The sequence below is a fragment of the Pan troglodytes genome, chromosome 6 (genome assembly GCF_028858775.2).
Source record: "Pan troglodytes isolate AG18354 chromosome 6, NHGRI_mPanTro3-v2.0_pri, whole genome shotgun sequence".
In the NCBI taxonomy this organism is placed as follows: Eukaryota; Metazoa; Chordata; class Mammalia; order Primates; family Hominidae; genus Pan; species Pan troglodytes.
In genome coordinates, this window is record NC_072404.2 from 63,743,843 (window position 1) to 63,764,037 (window position 20,195).

A 20,195-nucleotide genomic window follows, 5' to 3' on the forward strand; every position below is an offset into this window, starting at 1 on the left:
TAGATCACATACAAGGGTCTGTCACCTGTGTGACCAGTGCACAGTTATGATGTCACAATGCCCCCTTAGGCAGATCACAGACAAGGGTCTGTGAACTCGGTGACCAGTGCAGAGTTATGATGACAAAATGCTTCTTTAGGCAGATAACAGACAGGTGACCAGTGCAGAGTTATGATGTCACAATGCCCCTTAGGCATATCACAGTCAAGGGCCTTTCACCTGGGTGACCTGTGCAGGGTTATGAAATCACAATGCCTAATTAGGTAGATCACAGACAGGGGTCTGTCACCTGGGTGACCCATGCAGTGTTATGATGTCACATTGCCCACTTTGGAAGATCTCAGACAAGGGTCTGTCACCTGGGTGACCAGTGCACAGTTATGATGTCACAATGCCCCCTTAGGGGGATCACAGACATTTGTCTGTCACCATGGTGACCCACGGAGTGTAATGAAGTCACAATGCCCCCTTAGGCAGATCCCAGACAAGGTTCTATCACCTGGGTGACACGTGCAGAGTTATGATGTCACAATGCCCTAATAGGCAGATCACAGAAAAGGGTCTGTCGCCTCGGTGACCAGTGCAGAGTTATGATGTCACAATGCTCCCTTAGGCAGATCAGAGACAAGGGTCTTTCACTACGGAGGCCATTGTAGTGTTATGGTGTCACAATGCCCCTTTAGGCAGATCACAGACAAGGTTGTGTCACCTGTGTGACCAGTACAGAGTTATGATGTCACACTGCTCCTTATGCAGATCACAGTCAAGGTTCTGTCACCTGGGTGACCAGTGCAAGGCTTTGATGTCAGAATGCCCCCTTTGGAAGATCACAGACAAGGGTTTTCACCTGCGTGACCTCCTCTCGGTTATGATGTCGCAATGCCCCTTAGGCAGATCACAGACAAGGGAATGTCACCTGGGTGACCAGTGCAGAGTTATGATGTCACAATGCCAACTAAAGCAGATCAAAGACATGGGTGTGTCACCAGGGTGTCCCGTGCAGAGTTGTGGTGTCACAATGCAACCTTAGGCAGATCACGGAAAAGGCTCTGTCACCAAGGTGACCAGTGCAGGGTTATGATGTCACAATGCCCCTTTGGCAGTTCAGAGAGATGGGTCTGTCACCTGGATGACCAGTGCAGTGGTATGATGCCTCAATGCCCACTAAGGCAGATCGCAGACAAGGGCCTGTCAGCTGGGTGACCCTTGCAGAGTTATGATGACACAATGCCCCCTAAGACAGATCAAAGTAATGGGACAGTCACCTGGGTGTTCAGTGCAGACTTGTGATGTCTCAATGCCCCTTAGGCAGGTCACAGACATGGGTCTGACACCTGGGTGACCACTGCACAATTATAATGTGACAATGCCCCCTTAGGCAGATCACAGACAACGGCCTGGCACCTGGGTGACCCGTGCAGAGTTATGAAGTCACTATGCCCCCTTAGGCAGAACACGGACAAGGGTCTGTCAACAGGGTTACCAGTGCAGAGTTAGGATGTCACAGTGACCCCTTAGGCAGATCACAGACAAGGGACTCTCCCCTGGGTGACGAGTGCAGAGTTATGATATCAAAATGCCACCTTAGGCAGATCACAGACAAGGACCTGTAACCTGGGTGACCAGTACAGAGTTATGATGTCACAATGCCCCATAAGGCAGGTCACAGACAAGGGAATGTCACCTGGGTGCCCAGTGCAGATTTATGATGTAACAATGCCCACTTAAGCAGATCAAAGAAAAGGATCTGTCACCAGGGTGACCCGTGAAGAGTTGTGATGTAACAGTGCCTCCTGAGGCAGATCACGGACAAGGGTCTGTCACAAGGGTGACCATTGAAGGGTTAGGATGTCACAATGCCCCCTTAGGCAGATCAAAGAAATGCATCTGTCACCTGGGTGTCCACTGCAGACCTGTGATGTCACAATGCCCCTTAGGCAGATCAGAGACAAGGGTCTGTCACCTGGTTGACCAGTGCAGAATTATGATGTCACAATGCCCCCTTAGGCAGATCAGGGATAAGGGTCTGACACCAGGGTGACCAGTGCATAGTTATGATGACACAATGCCCCCTTAGGCAGACCAGAGACAAGGGTCTGTCACCTGGGTGACCAGTGCAGGGATATGATTTCGCAATGCCCCCTTAGGCAGATTACTGACAAGGGTCTGTCGCCACGGTCACCAGTGCAGAGTTATGATGTCACAATGCCCCCTTAGGCAGATCACAAGCAACGCTCTGTCACCTGTGTGACCAGTGCAGGTTTATGATGTCAGAATGCCCACTTAGGCAGATCAAGGACAAGGGTCTGTCACCTGGGTGACGAGTGCATTATTATGTTGTCACAATGCCCCCTTAGGGAGATCACAGACAAGGGTCTCTCACCACGCTGACCAGTGCAGAGTTATGACGTCACAATGCCCCCTTAGGCAGATCACATTCAAGGGCCTGTCAACTGGGTGACCTGTGCAGAGTTATGATGTCACAATGCCCCCTTAGGGAGATCAGAGACAAAGGTCTGTCACTTGGGTGACTAGTGCAGAGTTATGATGTCAAAATTCCCCCTTAGGCCGATCACAGACAAGGGTCTGTCACCTGGGTGACCAGTGCACAGTTATGATGTTACAATGCCCCGTTATGCAGATCACATACAAGGGTCTGTCTTCACGGTGACCAGTGCAGAGTTATGATGTCACAATGCCCCCTCAGACTGATCACAGACAAGGGTCTGTCACCAGGGTGAACAGTGCAGAGTTATGATGTCACAATGCTCCTTTAGGCAGATCACGGACAAGGTACTGTTACCAGGGTGACCAGTGCAGAGTTAGGATGTCACAATGCCCCCTTAGGCATATCACAGACAATGGTCTGTCACCTGGGTGACCAGTGCAGGGTTTTGATTTCACAATGCCCCCTTAGGTAGATCACATACAAGGGTCTGTCACCTGTGTGACCAGTGCACAGTTATGATGTCACAATGCCCCCTTAGGCAGATCACAGACAAGGGTCTGTGAACTCGGTGACCAGTGCAGAGTTATGATGACAAAATGCTTCTTTAGGCAGATAACAGACAGGTGACCAGTGCAGAGTTATGATGTCACAATGCCCCTTAGGCATATCACAGTCAAGGGCCTTTCACCTGGGTGACCTGTGCAGGGTTATGAAATCACAATGCCTAATTAGGTAGATCACAGACAGGGGTCTGTCACCTGGGTGACCCATGCAGTGTTATGATGTCACATTGCCCACTTTGGAAGATCTCAGACAAGGGTCTGTCACCTGGGTGACCAGTGCACAGTTATGATGTCACAATGCCCCCTTAGGGGGATCACAGACATTTGTCTGTCACCATGGTGACCCACGGAGTGTAATGAAGTCACAATGCCCCCTTAGGCAGATCCCAGACAAGGTTCTATCACCTGGGTGACACGTGCAGAGTTATGATGTCACAATGCCCTAATAGGCAGATCACAGAAAAGGGTCTGTCGCCTCGGTGACCAGTGCAGAGTTATGATGTCACAATGCTCCCTTAGGCAGATCAGAGACAAGGGTCTTTCACTACGGAGGCCATTGTAGTGTTATGGTGTCACAATGCCCCTTTAGGCAGATCACAGACAAGGTTGTGTCACCTGTGTGACCAGTACAGAGTTATGATGTCACACTGCTCCTTATGCAGATCACAGTCAAGGTTCTGTCACCTGGGTGACCAGTGCAAGGCTTTGATGTCAGAATGCCCCCTTTGGAAGATCACAGACAAGGGTTTTCACCTGCGTGACCTCCTCTCGGTTATGATGTCGCAATGCCCCTTAGGCAGATCACAGACAAGGGAATGTCACCTGGGTGACCAGTGCAGAGTTATGATGTCACAATGCCAACTAAAGCAGATCAAAGACATGGGTGTGTCACCAGGGTGTCCCGTGCAGAGTTGTGGTGTCACAATGCAACCTTAGGCAGATCACGGAAAAGGCTCTGTCACCAAGGTGACCAGTGCAGGGTTATGATGTCACAATGCCCCTTTGGCAGTTCAGAGAGATGGGTCTGTCACCTGGATGACCAGTGCAGTGGTATGATGCCTCAATGCCCACTAAGGCAGATCGCAGACAAGGGCCTGTCAGCTGGGTGACCCTTGCAGAGTTATGATGACACAATGCCCCCTAAGACAGATCAAAGTAATGGGACAGTCACCTGGGTGTTCAGTGCAGACTTGTGATGTCTCAATGCCCCTTAGGCAGGTCACAGACATGGGTCTGACACCTGGGTGACCACTGCACAATTATAATGTGACAATGCCCCCTTAGGCAGATCACAGACAACGGCCTGGCACCTGGGTGACCCGTGCAGAGTTATGAAGTCACTATGCCCCCTTAGGCAGAACACGGACAAGGGTCTGTCAACAGGGTTACCAGTGCAGAGTTAGGATGTCACAGTGACCCCTTAGGCAGATCACAGACAAGGGACTCTCCCCTGGGTGACGAGTGCAGAGTTATGATATCAAAATGCCACCTTAGGCAGATCACAGACAAGGACCTGTAACCTGGGTGACCAGTACAGAGTTATGATGTCACAATGCCCCATAAGGCAGGTCACAGACAAGGGAATGTCACCTGGGTGCCCAGTGCAGATTTATGATGTAACAATGCCCACTTAAGCAGATCAAAGAAAAGGATCTGTCACCAGGGTGACCCGTGAAGAGTTGTGATGTAACAGTGCCTCCTGAGGCAGATCACGGACAAGGGTCTGTCACAAGGGTGACCATTGAAGGGTTAGGATGTCACAATGCCCCCTTAGGCAGATCAAAGAAATGCATCTGTCACCTGGGTGTCCACTGCAGACCTGTGATGTCACAATGCCCCTTAGGCAGATCAGAGACAAGGGTCTGTCACCTGGTTGACCAGTGCAGAATTATGATGTCACAATGCCCCCTTAGGCAGATCAGGGATAAGGGTCTGACACCAGGGTGACCAGTGCATAGTTATGATGACACAATGCCCCCTTAGGCAGACCAGAGACAAGGGTCTGTCACCTGGGTGACCAGTGCAGGGATATGATTTCGCAATGCCCCCTTAGGCAGATTACTGACAAGGGTCTGTCGCCACGGTCACCAGTGCAGAGTTATGATGTCACAATGCCCCCTTAGGCAGATCACAAGCAACGCTCTGTCACCTGGGTGACCAGTGCAGTGTTATGATGTCACAATGCCCCCTTAGGCAGATCACAGACAAGGGTCTGTCAACTGGATGACCAGTGCAGAGTTGTGATGTCACAATGCCCCCTTAGGCAGATCATAGACATTGGTCTGTCACCTAGGTGATCAGTGCAGAGTTATGATGTCACAATGCCCCCTTAGGCCGATCACGGACAAGGGTCTGTCACCAGGGTGAACAGTGCAGAGGTATGATGACACAATGCCCCCTTAGGCAGATCATCATCAAGGCTCTGGCACCTGGGTGACGAGTGCAGAGTTATGATATCACAATGCCCCCTTAGGCAGATCACATACAAGAGTCTCTCTCCACGGTGACCAGTGAAGAGTTATGATGTCAATATGCCCCTTAGGCAGATCACAGTCAAGGGCCTTTCACCTTGTTGACCTGTGCAGGGTTATGAAATCACAATGCCTACTTAGACAGATCACAGACAGGGGTCTGTCACCTGGGTAACCCATGCAGAGTTATGATGTCACAATGCCCACTTTGGCAGATCTCGGACAAGGGTCTGTCACCTGGGTGACCAGTGCACAGTTATGATGTCACAATGCCCCCTGAGTGGGATCACAGAAACGTGTCTGTCACCACGGTGACCCGTGGAGTGTAATGAAATCACAATGCTTCCTTAGGCCGATCACAGACAAGTTTCTGTCACCTGGGTGACCCCTGGAGTGTTTTGAAATCACAATGCCCCCTTAGGCAGATCACAGAAAAGAGTCTGTCTCCTCGGTGACCAGTGCAGAGTTGTGATGTCACAATGCCCCCTTAGGCAGATCACAGACAAGGGTCTCTCACGGCGGTGACAAATGCAGTCTTTCGATAACACAATGCCCGCTTAGGCAGATCAGACAAGGGTCTGTCACCTGGGTGACCAGTTCAGGGTTATAATGTCACAATGCCCCCTTAGGCAGATTAGAGACAAGGGTCAGTCACCTGGTTGAGCAGTGCAGAATTATGATGTCCCAATTCCCCCTTAGGCAGATCATGGACAAGGGTCTGACACCAGGGTGACCAGCGCATAGTTTTGATGTCACAATGCCCCCTTCGGCCGATCACAGAGAAGGCTCTGTCACCTGGGTTACCAGTGCAGGGTTATGATGTCACAATTCCCCCTTAGGCAGATTACAGACAATGGTGTGTCACCACGGTGACCAGTGCAGAGATATGATGTCACAATTGCCCCTTAGATAGATCACAGACAAGGGTCTGTCACCTGGGTGACCAGTGCAGAGTTATGATGTCACAATGCCCACTTAGGCAGATCACAGACAGGGATCTGTCACCTGGGTGACCCGTGCAGAGTTATAATGTCACAATTTCACTTTGGCAGATCACAGGCAAGGGTCTATCACCTGGGTGACCAGTGCACAGTTATGATGTCACATTGCCCCCTTAGTGGGATCACAGACAAGTTTCTGTCACCACGGTGAACCGTGGAGTGTTTTGAAGTCACAATGCCACCTTAGGCAGATCACAGGCAAGGTTCTGTCACCTGGGTGACCCTTGGAGTGTTATGAAATCACAATTCCCGCTTCGGCAGATCACAGAAAAGGGTCTGTCTCCTCGGTGACCTGTGCAGAGTTATGATGTCACAATGCCCCCTTAGGCATATCACAGACAAGGGTCTCTCACCGCAGTGACAAGTGCAGTGTTTAGATATCACAATGCCCCCTTAGGCAGATCAGAGAAGGGTCTGTAACCTGGGTGACCAGTACAGAGTTACGATGTCACAATGCCCCCTTAGCCATATCACAGACAAGGGTCTGTCACCTGGGTGACCAGTGCACTATTATAATGTCACAATGCCCTCTTAGGCAGATCAGAGACAAGGGTCTGTCACCTGGTTGAGCAGTGCAGAATTATGATGTCAGAATCCCCCTCAGGCAGATCTCGGACAAGGGTCTGACAACAGGGTGACCAGTGCATAGTTATGATGTCGCAATGCCCCCTTAGGCAGATCACAGACAACGGTCTGTCACCTGGGTGACCAGCGCAGTGTTATGATGTCACAATGCCCCCTTAGGCAAATTACAGACAAGGATCTGTAACCACGGTGACCATTGCAGAGTTATGATTTCGCAATACTCCCTTAGGCCGTTCACAGACAAGGGTCTCCAACCTGGGTGACCAGTGCAGAGTTATGTTGTCACAATGCCCCCTTAGGCAGATCACAAACAAGGTTTTGTCACCTTGGTAACCAGTGCAGGGTTATGATGTCACAATGCCCCCTTAGGCAGATCACAAACAAGGGTCTGTCACCTGGATGAGCAGTACAGAGTTATGATGTCACAATGCCCCCGTAGGCAGATCACGCACAAGGTTCTGTCAGCTGGGTGACCAGTGCAGGTTTATGATGTCACAATGCCCCCTTAGGCAGATCAGAGACAAGGGTCTGTCACCTGGTTACCAGTGCAGGGTCATGATGTCACAATGCCCATTTAGGCAGATCAGAGACAAGGATCTCTCACCTGGGTGACCATTGCAGAGTTATGATGTCACAAAGCCACCTTAGGCAGATCACGGACAAGTGTCTGTAACCACCATGACCTGCGCAGAGTTATGATGTCACAACGCCCCTTAGGCAGATGACAGACAAGTGTCTGTCACCTGCGTGACCAGGGCACAGTTATGATGACACAATGCCCCCTTAGGCAAATCACAGAGATGGGTCTCTCACCATAGTGACCAGTGCAGTGTAATGATGTCACAATGCCCCCTTAGACAGATCACAGTCAAGGGCCTGTCACCTGGGTGACCAGTGCAGAGTAATGATGTCACAGTGCCCCCTTAGGCAGATCACAGACAAGGGTCTGTCACCTGGGTGACCAGTGCAAAGTTTTGATGTCACAATGCCCACTTAGGCAGATCAGAGACAATGATCTGTCACCTAGGAGACCAGTGGAGAGTTATGATATCACAATGCCCCCTTAGGCAGATCACAGAGAAGGATCTGTCACCACGTTGACCATTGCAGATTTACGATGTCACAATGCCCCCTAAGGGAGATCACAGACAAGGGTCTGTCACCTGGGTGACCAGTGCAGGGTAATGATGTCACAATGCCCCCTTAGGCAGATCAGAGACAAAGGTCTGTCAGCTGGGTGAGCAGTGCAGAGTGATGATGTCACAATGCTCCCTTGGGCAGATCAGTGAAGAAGGTCTGTCACCATGGTGACCAGAGCAGAGTTAGGATGTTACAATTCCACCTTAGGCAGATCACAGACAACGGATTGTCACCTGGGTGACCCATGGCGAGTTATGATATCAAATTCCTAGCTTAGGCAGATGACAGACAACGACCTGTAACTTGGGTGAAGAGTGCAGAGTTATGAGGTCACAATGTCCCCTTAGGGAGATCAAAGACAGATGTCTGTCACCTGCGTGTCCAGTGCAGAGTTATGATGTCACAGTGCCCCCTTAGGCAGAACACAGACCAGGGTCTGTCGCCTGGGTGACCAGTGCAGAGTTTTGATGTCACAATGCCCAGTTAGGCAGATAACAGACAACGGTCTGTCACCTCGGTGACCAGTGCAGAGTTATGATGTCACAATGCCCCCTTAGGCAGATCACGGACAAGTGTCTGTTACCAGTGTGACCACTGCAGAGTTATGATGTCACAATTCCCCCTTAGGCAGATCAGAGACAAGATTCTGTCACCTGGGTGACCAGTGCAGAGTTATGATGTCACAATGCCCCCTTAGGCAGATCACAGACAAGCATCTGTCACCTGGGTGACTGGTGCACTGTTATGACGTCACAATGCCCCCTTGGGCAGATCACAGACAAGGGTCCCTCACCACCGTGACCAGTGCAGAGTTATGATGTCACAGTGCCCCGTTAGGCACATCACAGACAAGGGTTTGTCACCTGGGAGACCAGTGCAGAGTTATGATGTCACAGTTCCCCCTTAGGCATATCACAGACAAGGGTCTGTCACCTGGGTGACCAGTGCAAAATTTTGATGTCACAATGCCCACTTAGGCAGATCAGAGACAATGATCTGTCACCTAGGAGACCAGTGGAGAGTTATGATATCACAATGCCCCCTTAGGCAGATCACAGAGAAGGATCTGTCACCACGTTGACCATTGCAGATTTACGATGTCACAATGCCCCCTAAGGGAGATCACAGACAAGGGTCTGTCACCTGGGTGACCAGTGCAGGGCAATGATGTCACAATCCCCCCTTAGGCAGATCAGAGACAAAGGTCTGTCAGCTGGGTGAGCAGTGCAGAGTGATGATGTCACAATGCCCCCTTGGGCAGATCAGTGAAGAAGGTCTGTCACCATGGTGACCAGAGCAGAGTTAGGATGTTACAATTCCCCCTTAGGCAGATCACAGACAACGGATTGTCACCTGGGTGACCCATGGCGAGTTATGATATCAAATTCCTAGCTTAGGCAGATGACAGACAACGACGTGTAACTTGGGTGAAGAGTGCAGAGTTATGAGGTCACAATGTCCCCTTAGGGAGATCAAAGACAGATGTCTGTCACCTGCGTGTCCAGTGCAGAGTTATGATGACACAGTGCCCCCTTAGGCAGAACACAGACCAGGGTCTGTCGCCTGGGTGACCAGTGCAGAGTTTTGATGTCACAATGCCCAGTTAGGCAGATAACAGACAACGGTCTGTCACCTCGGTGACCAGTGCAGAGTTATGATGTCACAATGCACCTTAGGCAGATCACGGACAAGTGTCTGTTACTAGTGTGACCACTGCAGAGTTATGATGTCACAATTCCCCCTTAGGCAGATCAGAGACAAGATTCTGTCACCTGGGTGACCAGTGCAGAGTTATGATGTCACAATGCCCCCTTAGGCAGATCACAGACAGGCATCTGTCACCTGGGTGACTGGTGCACTGTTATGACGTCACAATGCCCCCTTGGGCAGATCACAGACAAGGGTCTCTCACCACGGTGACCAGTGCAGAGTTATGATGTCACAATGCCCCGTTAGGCACATCACAGACAAGGGTTTGTCACCTGGGAGACCAGTGCAGAGTTATGATGTCACAGTTCCCCCTTAGGCATATCACAGACAAGGGTCTGTCACCTGGGTGACCAGTGCAGAGTAATGATGTCACAATGCAGACTTAGGCAGATCACAGAGAAGGGTCTCTCACCACGGTGACCAGTGCAGAGTTATGATTTCAGAATGCCCCATTAGGCAGATCACAGACAAGGGTCTGTCACCTGGGGGACCAGTGCAGAGATACGATGTCACAACGCCCCGTTAGGCAGATCAAAGACAGGGGTCTGTCACCTGCGTATCCAGTGCAGAGTTATGATGTCACAATGCCCCCTTACACAGATCACAGTCAAGGGTTTGTCACCTGGGTGACTAGGGCACAGTTATGATGTCACAATGCCCCCTTAGGCAGATCACAGAAAAGGGTCTGTCACCTGGGTGACCAGCGCAGAGTTCTGATGTCACAATGCCCCATTAGGCAGATCAGAGACAAGGGTCTGTTTCCTGGGTGACCAGTGCGGAGTTGTGATGTCACAATGCCCCCTTAGGAAGATCACAGACAAGGGTCTCTCACCACGGTGACCACTGTAGAGTTATGATGTCACAATGCCACCTTAGGGGGATCACAGACAAGTGTCTGTCACCACGGTGACCCTTGGAGTGTTATGAAGTCAGAATGCCCCCTTAGGCTGATCATAGACAAGGTTCTGTCACCTGGGTGACACCTGCAGGGTTATGATGTCACAGTGCCCTCTTAGGCAGATCACAGACAAGGGTCTGTCACATGGGTGACCACTGCAGAGTTATGATGTCACAATGTCACCTTAGGCATATCACGGACAAGGGTCTGTAACTATAGTGACCAGTGCAGAGTTATGATGTCACAATGCCCCCTTAGGCCGATCACGGACAAGGATCTGTCGGCTGGATGTCCAGTGCAGACTTATGATGTCACAATGCCGCATTAGGCAGATCACATAGAAGTGTCTTTCACCAGGGTGACCAGTGCAGATTTATGCAGTCACAATGCGCCTTAGGTAGATCACAGACAACGGACTATCACCACGGTGACCAGTGCAGAGTTATGATGTCACAATGCCCCTTAGGCAGATCACAGACAATGGCCTTTCAATTGGGTGACCCGTGGAGAGTTATGATGTCACAATGCCCACTTAGGCAGATCACAGACAGGGATCTGTCACCTGGGTGACCCGTGCAGAGTTATAATGTCACAATTTCACTTTGGCAGATCACAGGCAAGGGTCTATCACCTGGGTGACCAGTGCACAGTTATGATGTCACATTGCCCCCTTAGTGGGATCACAGACAAGTTTCTGTCACCACGGTGAACCGTGGAGTGTTTTGAAGTCACAATGCCACCTTAGGCAGATCACAGGCAAGGTTCTGTCACCTGGGTGACCCTTGGAGTGTTATGAAATCACAATTCCCGCTTCGGCAGATCACAGAAAAGGGTCTGTCTCCTCGGTGACCTGTGCAGAGTTATGATGTCACAATGCCCCCTTAGGCATATCACAGACAAGGGTCTCTCACCGCAGTGACAAGTGCAGTGTTTAGATATCACAATGCCCCCTTAGGCAGATCAGAGAAGGGTCTGTAACCTGGGTGACCAGTACAGAGTTACGATGTCACAATGCCCCCTTAGCCATATCACAGACAAGGGTCTGTCACCTGGGTGACCAGTGCACTATTATAATGTCACAATGCCCTCTTAGGCAGATCAGAGACAAGGGTCTGTCACCTGGTTGAGCAGTGCAGAATTATGATGTCAGAATCCCCCTCAGGCAGATCTCGGACAAGGGTCTGACAACAGGGTGACCAGTGCATAGTTATGATGTCGCAATGCCCCCTTAGGCAGATCACAGACAACGGTCTGTCACCTGGGTGACCAGCGCAGTGTTATGATGTCACAATGCCCCCTTAGGCAAATTACAGACAAGGATCTGTAACCACGGTGACCATTGCAGAGTTATGATTTCGCAATACTCCCTTAGGCCGTTCACAGACAAGGGTCTCCAACCTGGGTGACCAGTGCAGAGTTATGTTGTCACAATGCCCCCTTAGGCAGATCACAAACAAGGTTTTGTCACCTTGGTAACCAGTGCAGGGTTATGATGTCACAATGCCCCCTTAGGCAGATCACAAACAAGGGTCTGTCACCTGGATGAGCAGTACAGAGTTATGATGTCACAATGCCCCCGTAGGCAGATCACGCACAAGGTTCTGTCAGCTGGGTGACCAGTGCAGGTTTATGATGTCACAATGCCCCCTTAGGCAGATCAGAGACAAGGGTCTGTCACCTGGTTACCAGTGCAGGGTCATGATGTCACAATGCCCATTTAGGCAGATCAGAGACAAGGATCTCTCACCTGGGTGACCATTGCAGAGTTATGATGTCACAAAGCCACCTTAGGCAGATCACGGACAAGTGTCTGTAACCACCATGACCTGCGCAGAGTTATGATGTCACAACGCCCCTTAGGCAGATGACAGACAAGTGTCTGTCACCTGCGTGACCAGGGCACAGTTATGATGACACAATGCCCCCTTAGGCAAATCACAGAGATGGGTCTCTCACCATAGTGACCAGTGCAGTGTAATGATGTCACAATGCCCCCTTAGACAGATCACAGTCAAGGGCCTGTCACCTGGGTGACCAGTGCAGAGTAATGATGTCACAGTGCCCCCTTAGGCAGATCACAGACAAGGGTCTGTCACCTGGGTGACCAGTGCAAAGTTTTGATGTCACAATGCCCACTTAGGCAGATCAGAGACAATGATCTGTCACCTAGGAGACCAGTGGAGAGTTATGATATCACAATGCCCCCTTAGGCAGATCACAGAGAAGGATCTGTCACCACGTTGACCATTGCAGATTTACGATGTCACAATGCCCCCTAAGGGAGATCACAGACAAGGGTCTGTCACCTGGGTGACCAGTGCAGGGTAATGATGTCACAATGCCCCCTTAGGCAGATCAGAGACAAAGGTCTGTCAGCTGGGTGAGCAGTGCAGAGTGATGATGTCACAATGCTCCCTTGGGCAGATCAGTGAAGAAGGTCTGTCACCATGGTGACCAGAGCAGAGTTAGGATGTTACAATTCCACCTTAGGCAGATCACAGACAACGGATTGTCACCTGGGTGACCCATGGCGAGTTATGATATCAAATTCCTAGCTTAGGCAGATGACAGACAACGACCTGTAACTTGGGTGAAGAGTGCAGAGTTATGAGGTCACAATGTCCCCTTAGGGAGATCAAAGACAGATGTCTGTCACCTGCGTGTCCAGTGCAGAGTTATGATGTCACAGTGCCCCCTTAGGCAGAACACAGACCAGGGTCTGTCGCCTGGGTGACCAGTGCAGAGTTTTGATGTCACAATGCCCAGTTAGGCAGATAACAGACAACGGTCTGTCACCTCGGTGACCAGTGCAGAGTTATGATGTCACAATGCCCCCTTAGGCAGATCACAGACAAGCATCTGTCACCTGGGTGACTGGTGCACTGTTATGACGTCACAATGCCCCCTTGGGCAGATCACAGACAAGGGTCCCTCACCACCGTGACCAGTGCAGAGTTATGATGTCACAGTGCCCCGTTAGGCACATCACAGACAAGGGTTTGTCACCTGGGAGACCAGTGCAGAGTTATGATGTCACAGTTCCCCCTTAGGCATATCACAGACAAGGGTCTGTCACCTGGGTGACCAGTGCAAAATTTTGATGTCACAATGCCCACTTAGGCAGATCAGAGACAATGATCTGTCACCTAGGAGACCAGTGGAGAGTTATGATATCACAATGCCCCCTTAGGCAGATCACAGAGAAGGATCTGTCACCACGTTGACCATTGCAGATTTACGATGTCACAATGCCCCCTAAGGGAGATCACAGACAAGGGTCTGTCACCTGGGTGACCAGTGCAGGGCAATGATGTCACAATGCCCCCTTAGGCAGATCAGAGACAAAGGTCTGTCAGCTGGGTGAGCAGTGCAGAGTGATGATGTCACAATGCCCCCTTGGGCAGATCAGTGAAGAAGGTCTGTCACCATGGTGACCAGAGCAGAGTTAGGATGTTACAATTCCCCCTTAGGCAGATCACAGACAACGGATTGTCACCTGGGTGACCCATGGCGAGTTATGATATCAAATTCCTAGCTTAGGCAGATGACAGACAACGACGTGTAACTTGGGTGAAGAGTGCAGAGTTATGAGGTCACAATGTCCCCTTAGGGAGATCAAAGACAGATGTCTGTCACCTGCGTGTCCAGTGCAGAGTTATGATGACACAGTGCCCCCTTAGGCAGAACACAGACCAGGGTCTGTCGCCTGGGTGACCAGTGCAGAGTTTTGATGTCACAATGCCCAGTTAGGCAGATAACAGACAACGGTCTGTCACCTCGGTGACCAGTGCAGAGTTATGATGTCACAATGCACCTTAGGCAGATCACGGACAAGTGTCTGTTACTAGTGTGACCACTGCAGAGTTATGATGTCACAATTCCCCCTTAGGCAGATCAGAGACAAGATTCTGTCACCTGGGTGACCAGTGCAGAGTTATGATGTCACAATGCCCCCTTAGGCAGATCACAGACAGGCATCTGTCACCTGGGTGACTGGTGCACTGTTATGACGTCACAATGCCCCCTTGGGCAGATCACAGACAAGGGTCTCTCACCACGGTGACCAGTGCAGAGTTATGATGTCACAATGCCCCGTTAGGCACATCACAGACAAGGGTTTGTCACCTGGGAGACCAGTGCAGAGTTATGATGTCACAGTTCCCCCTTAGGCATATCACAGACAAGGGTCTGTCACCTGGGTGACCAGTGCAGAGTAATGATGTCACAATGCAGACTTAGGCAGATCACAGAGAAGGGTCTCTCACCACGGTGACCAGTGCAGAGTTATGATTTCAGAATGCCCCATTAGGCAGATCACAGACAAGGGTCTGTCACCTGGGGGACCAGTGCAGAGATACGATGTCACAACGCCCCGTTAGGCAGATCAAAGACAGGGGTCTGTCACCTGCGTATCCAGTGCAGAGTTATGATGTCACAATGCCCCCTTACACAGATCACAGTCAAGGGTTTGTCACCTGGGTGACTAGGGCACAGTTATGATGTCACAATGCCCCCTTAGGCAGATCACAGAAAAGGGTCTGTCACCTGGGTGACCAGCGCAGAGTTCTGATGTCACAATGCCCCATTAGGCAGATCAGAGACAAGGGTCTGTTTCCTGGGTGACCAGTGCGGAGTTGTGATGTCACAATGCCCCCTTAGGAAGATCACAGACAAGGGTCTCTCACCACGGTGACCACTGTAGAGTTATGATGTCACAATGCCACCTTAGGGGGATCACAGACAAGTGTCTGTCACCACGGTGACCCTTGGAGTGTTATGAAGTCAGAATGCCCCCTTAGGCTGATCATAGACAAGGTTCTGTCACCTGGGTGACACCTGCAGGGTTATGATGTCACAGTGCCCTCTTAGGCAGATCACAGACAAGGGTCTGTCACATGGGTGACCACTGCAGAGTTATGATGTCACAATGTCACCTTAGGCATATCACGGACAAGGGTCTGTAACTATAGTGACCAGTGCAGAGTTATGATGTCACAATGCCCCCTTAGGCCGATCACGGACAAGGATCTGTCGGCTGGATGTCCAGTGCAGACTTATGATGTCACAATGCCGCATTAGGCAGATCACATAGAAGTGTCTTTCACCAGGGTGACCAGTGCAGATTTATGCAGTCACAATGCGCCTTAGGTAGATCACAGACAACGGACTATCACCACGGTGACCAGTGCAGAGTTATGATGTCACAATGCCCCTTAGGCAGATCACAGACAATGGCCTTTCAATTGGGTGACCCGTGGAGAGTTATGAAGTCACAATGCCCACTTAGGCAGATCACAGACAGGGGTCTGTCACCTGGGTGACCTGTGCAGAGTTATGATGTCACAATGCCCCCTTTGGCAGACCACAGACAATGGTCTGTCACCTGGGTGACGAGTGCACAGTTATGATGTCACAATGCCCCCTTTGGGGGATCACAGACAAGTGTCTGCCACCACGGTGACCCGTGGAGTGTTATGAAGTCACAATGCCCCCATAGGCAGATCACAGACAAGGTTCTGTCACCTGGGTGACACCTGCAGAGTTATGATATCACAATGCCCCCTTAGGCAGATCACATACATGGGAATTTCACCTGAGAGTCCAGCACAGGATTGTGATGTCACAATGTCCTCTTAGGCAGATCACAGAGAAGGGTCTGTCACCTCGGTGACCAGTGCAGAGTTATGATGTCACAATGCCCCCTTAGGCAGATCACAGACAAGGGTCTCTCACCACGGCGACGAGTGCAGTGTTATGATGTCACAGTGTCCCCTTAGGCAGATCACAGACAAGGTTCTGTCATCTGGGTGACCAGTGCAGAGTTATGATGTCACAATGCCCCTGTAGGCAGATCACAGACAAGGGTCTGACACCTGGGTGACCAGTTCAGAGTTATGATGTCACAATGCCTCCTTAGGCAAATCACAGACAAGGGTCAATCACCTGGGTGACCAGTGCTGAGTTGTGATGTCACAATGCCCTCTTAGGCAGATCAGAGACAAGGGTCTGACACCTGGTTGATCAGTGCAGAGTTATGATGTCACAATGCCCCCTTAGGCAGATCACAGACAAGGGTCTGTCACCACGGTGACCAGTGCAGAGTTATGAAGTCACAGTGCCCCCTTAGGCAGATCACAGACAAGTATCTGTCTCCTGGGTTACCAGTGCAGAGTTGTGATGTCACAATGCCCCCTTAGACAGATGACAGGCAAGGGTCTGTCACATGGGTGTCCAGTGCAGAGTTATTATGTCACAATGCCCCTTAGGCAGATCACATACATGGGTCTTTATCCTGAGTGTCCAGTGCAGAGTTATGATGTCACAATGCCCCCTTAGGCAGATCACAGACAAGGTTCTGTCACCTGGGTGATCAGTGCAGGGTTATGATGTCACAATGCCCTGTTAGGCAGATGAGAGACAAGGTTCTGTCTCCTGGGTGACCAGTGCAGGGTTCTGGTGTCACAATGCCCCCTTACGCAGATCAGAGACAAGGGTCTGTTTCCTGGGTGACCAGTGCAGAGCTATGATGTCACAATGCCCCCTTAGGCAGATCACAAAAAAGAGTCTGTAACTATAGTGACCAGTGCGCAGTTATGATGTAACAATGCCACCTTAGGGGGATCACAATTGTCTGTCACCACGGTGACCCGTGGAGTGTTATGAAGTCACAGTGCCCCCTTAGGCAGATCACCGACAAGGTTCTGTCACATGGGTGACCACTGCAGAGTTATGATGTCACAATGCCCCCTTAGGCAGATCACTGTCAAGGTCCTGTCACCTGGGTGACCTGTGCAGTGTTACGATCTCACAATGCCCTCTTAGGCAGATCACAGACAAGGGTCTGTCACCTGGTTGACCAGTGCAGTGTTATGATGTCACAATGCACCCTTAGGGAGATCACAGAGAAGCGTTTGTCACCTGGGTAACCAGTGCAGTGTTATGATGTCACAATGCCCTCTTAGGCAGATCACTGACAAGGGCCTGTCGCCTGGGTGACCAGTGAAGTCTTGTGATGTCACAATGTCCCCTTAGGGAGTTCACAGTCAAGGCTCTGTCACCTGCGTGACCAGTGCAGAGTTAAGATGTCACAATGCCCCCTTAGGCAGATAACACACAAGGGTCTGTCACCTAGGTAACCAGTGCAGATTTGTGATATCACTATGACCCCTCAGGCAGATCAGAGACAAGGGTCTGTCACCTGGGTGACCAGTGCAGAGTGGTGATGTCACAATGCCAACTTAGGCAGATCACAGACAAGGGTCTGTCACCTGGGTGACCAGTGCCCAGATATGACATCATAATGACCCCTTAGGCACCTCACAGACCACGGTCTGCCACCTGGGTGAAGAGTGCAGAGTTATGATGGCACAATGCCCACTTAGGGAGATCAAAGACAAGGTTCTGGCACCTGGGTGACCAGTACAGAATTATGATGTCACAATGCCTCCTTAGGCAGATCACACACAAGGATCTGTAACCTGGGTGACCAGTGCAGACTTATCATGTCACAATGTCCCCTTAAGCGGATCACAGACAAGGGTTTGTCACCATGGTGACCTGTGCAGAGTTATGATGTCACAAGGCCCCTTAGGTAGATCAGAGACAAGAGTCTGTCACCTGTGTGACCCGTGCAGAGTTGTGATGTTACAATCCCCATTAGGCAAATCACACACAAGGGTCTGTCACCGTGGTGACCAGTGAAGTGTTATGATCTGGCAATGCCCCCTTAGGCAGATCAAAGACAAGGGTATTTCACCTGGGTGACCAGTGCAGAGTTCTGATATCCCCATGCCCCGTTAGGCAGATCAAAGACAAGGCAATGTCACCTGGCTGACCAGTGCAGAGTTGTGATGTCACAATGCCCCTTATACAGATCACAGACAAGTGTCTGTCACCTGGGTGACCAGCGCAGATTTATGATGTCCCAATGCTCCCTTAGGCAGATGACATACAAGGGTCGGTCACCTGGGTGTCCAGTGCAGAGTCATGATGTCACAATGCCCCTTTAGGCAGATCACAGACAAGGGTCTGTCACTACGGTGACCAGTGGAGAGTTATGATGTCATAATGCCCCCTTAGGCAAATCACAGACAAGAGTCTGTCACCTGGGTGACCCATGCAGAGTTATGATATCACAATGCCCCCTTAGCTAGATCACAGACAGGGGTCTGTCACCAGGGTGAACCTTGCAGAGTAATGATGTCACAATGACCCCTTCAGCAGATCAGAGACAATGGTCTGTCACCTGCGTGACGCGTGCTGTGTTATGATGTCACAATGCCCCCTTAGGCAGATCACAGACAAGAGAGTGTCACCTGGGTGACCAGTGCACTGTTACTATGTCACAATGCCCCCTTAGGCAGTTCACAGACAAGAGTCTGTCACCTGCGTGACCAGTGCAGAGTTAAGATGTCACATTGAGCCCTTAGGCATATCACAGACAAGGTTCTGTCATCTCGGTAACCAGTGTAGAGTTATGATGTCACAATGACCCCTTTGTCAGATCAGAGAAAAGGGTCTGTCACCTGGGTGACTAGTGCAGAGTTGTGATGTCACAATGCCCCCTTAGGCAGATCACAGACAAGGGTCTGTCACCTCGGTGACCAGGGCAGATTTGTGATGTCACAATGCCCCCTTAGGCAGATCAAATACAAGGGTCGGTCACCTGTTTGACCAGGGCAGAGTTATGATATCACAATGCCCCTTTAGGCAGATCACAGACAAGGGTCTGTCACCTGAGTGACCAGTGCAGAGTTATGATGTCACAATGGCCCCTTAGGCAGATCACAGACAAAGCTCTGTCACCACGGTGACCAGTGCAGAGTTATGATGTCACAATGACTCCTTAGTCAGATTAGAGACAAGGGTCTGTCACCTGGGTGACTAGTGCAGATTTATGATGTCACAATGCCCCCTTAGGCAGATCACAGACAAGGGTCTGTCACCTGGGTGATCAGTGCCCAGTTATGATGACACAATGCCCCCTTAGGCTGCTCACAGACAACGGTCTGTCATGTGGGTGACCAGTGCAGATTTATGATGTCACAATGCCCACTTAGGGAGATCAAAGACAAGGTTCTGTCACCTGGGTGACCAGTGCAGAATTATGATATCACAATGCCCCCTTAGGCAGGTCACAGACAAGGGTCTGTCACCTGGGCGACCAGTGCAGAGTTATGATGTCACAATGACCCTTAGGCAGATCACAGACAATGGTCTGCCACCTTGGTGATCAGTGCAGAGTTACGTTGTCTCAATGCCCCCTTAGGCAGATCACAGACAAGGGTCTTTCACCTGGATGACCAGTGCAGGGTTACGATGTCGCAATGCCCCGTTAGGCAAATCAAAGACAAGGCTATGTCACCTTGCTGACCACTG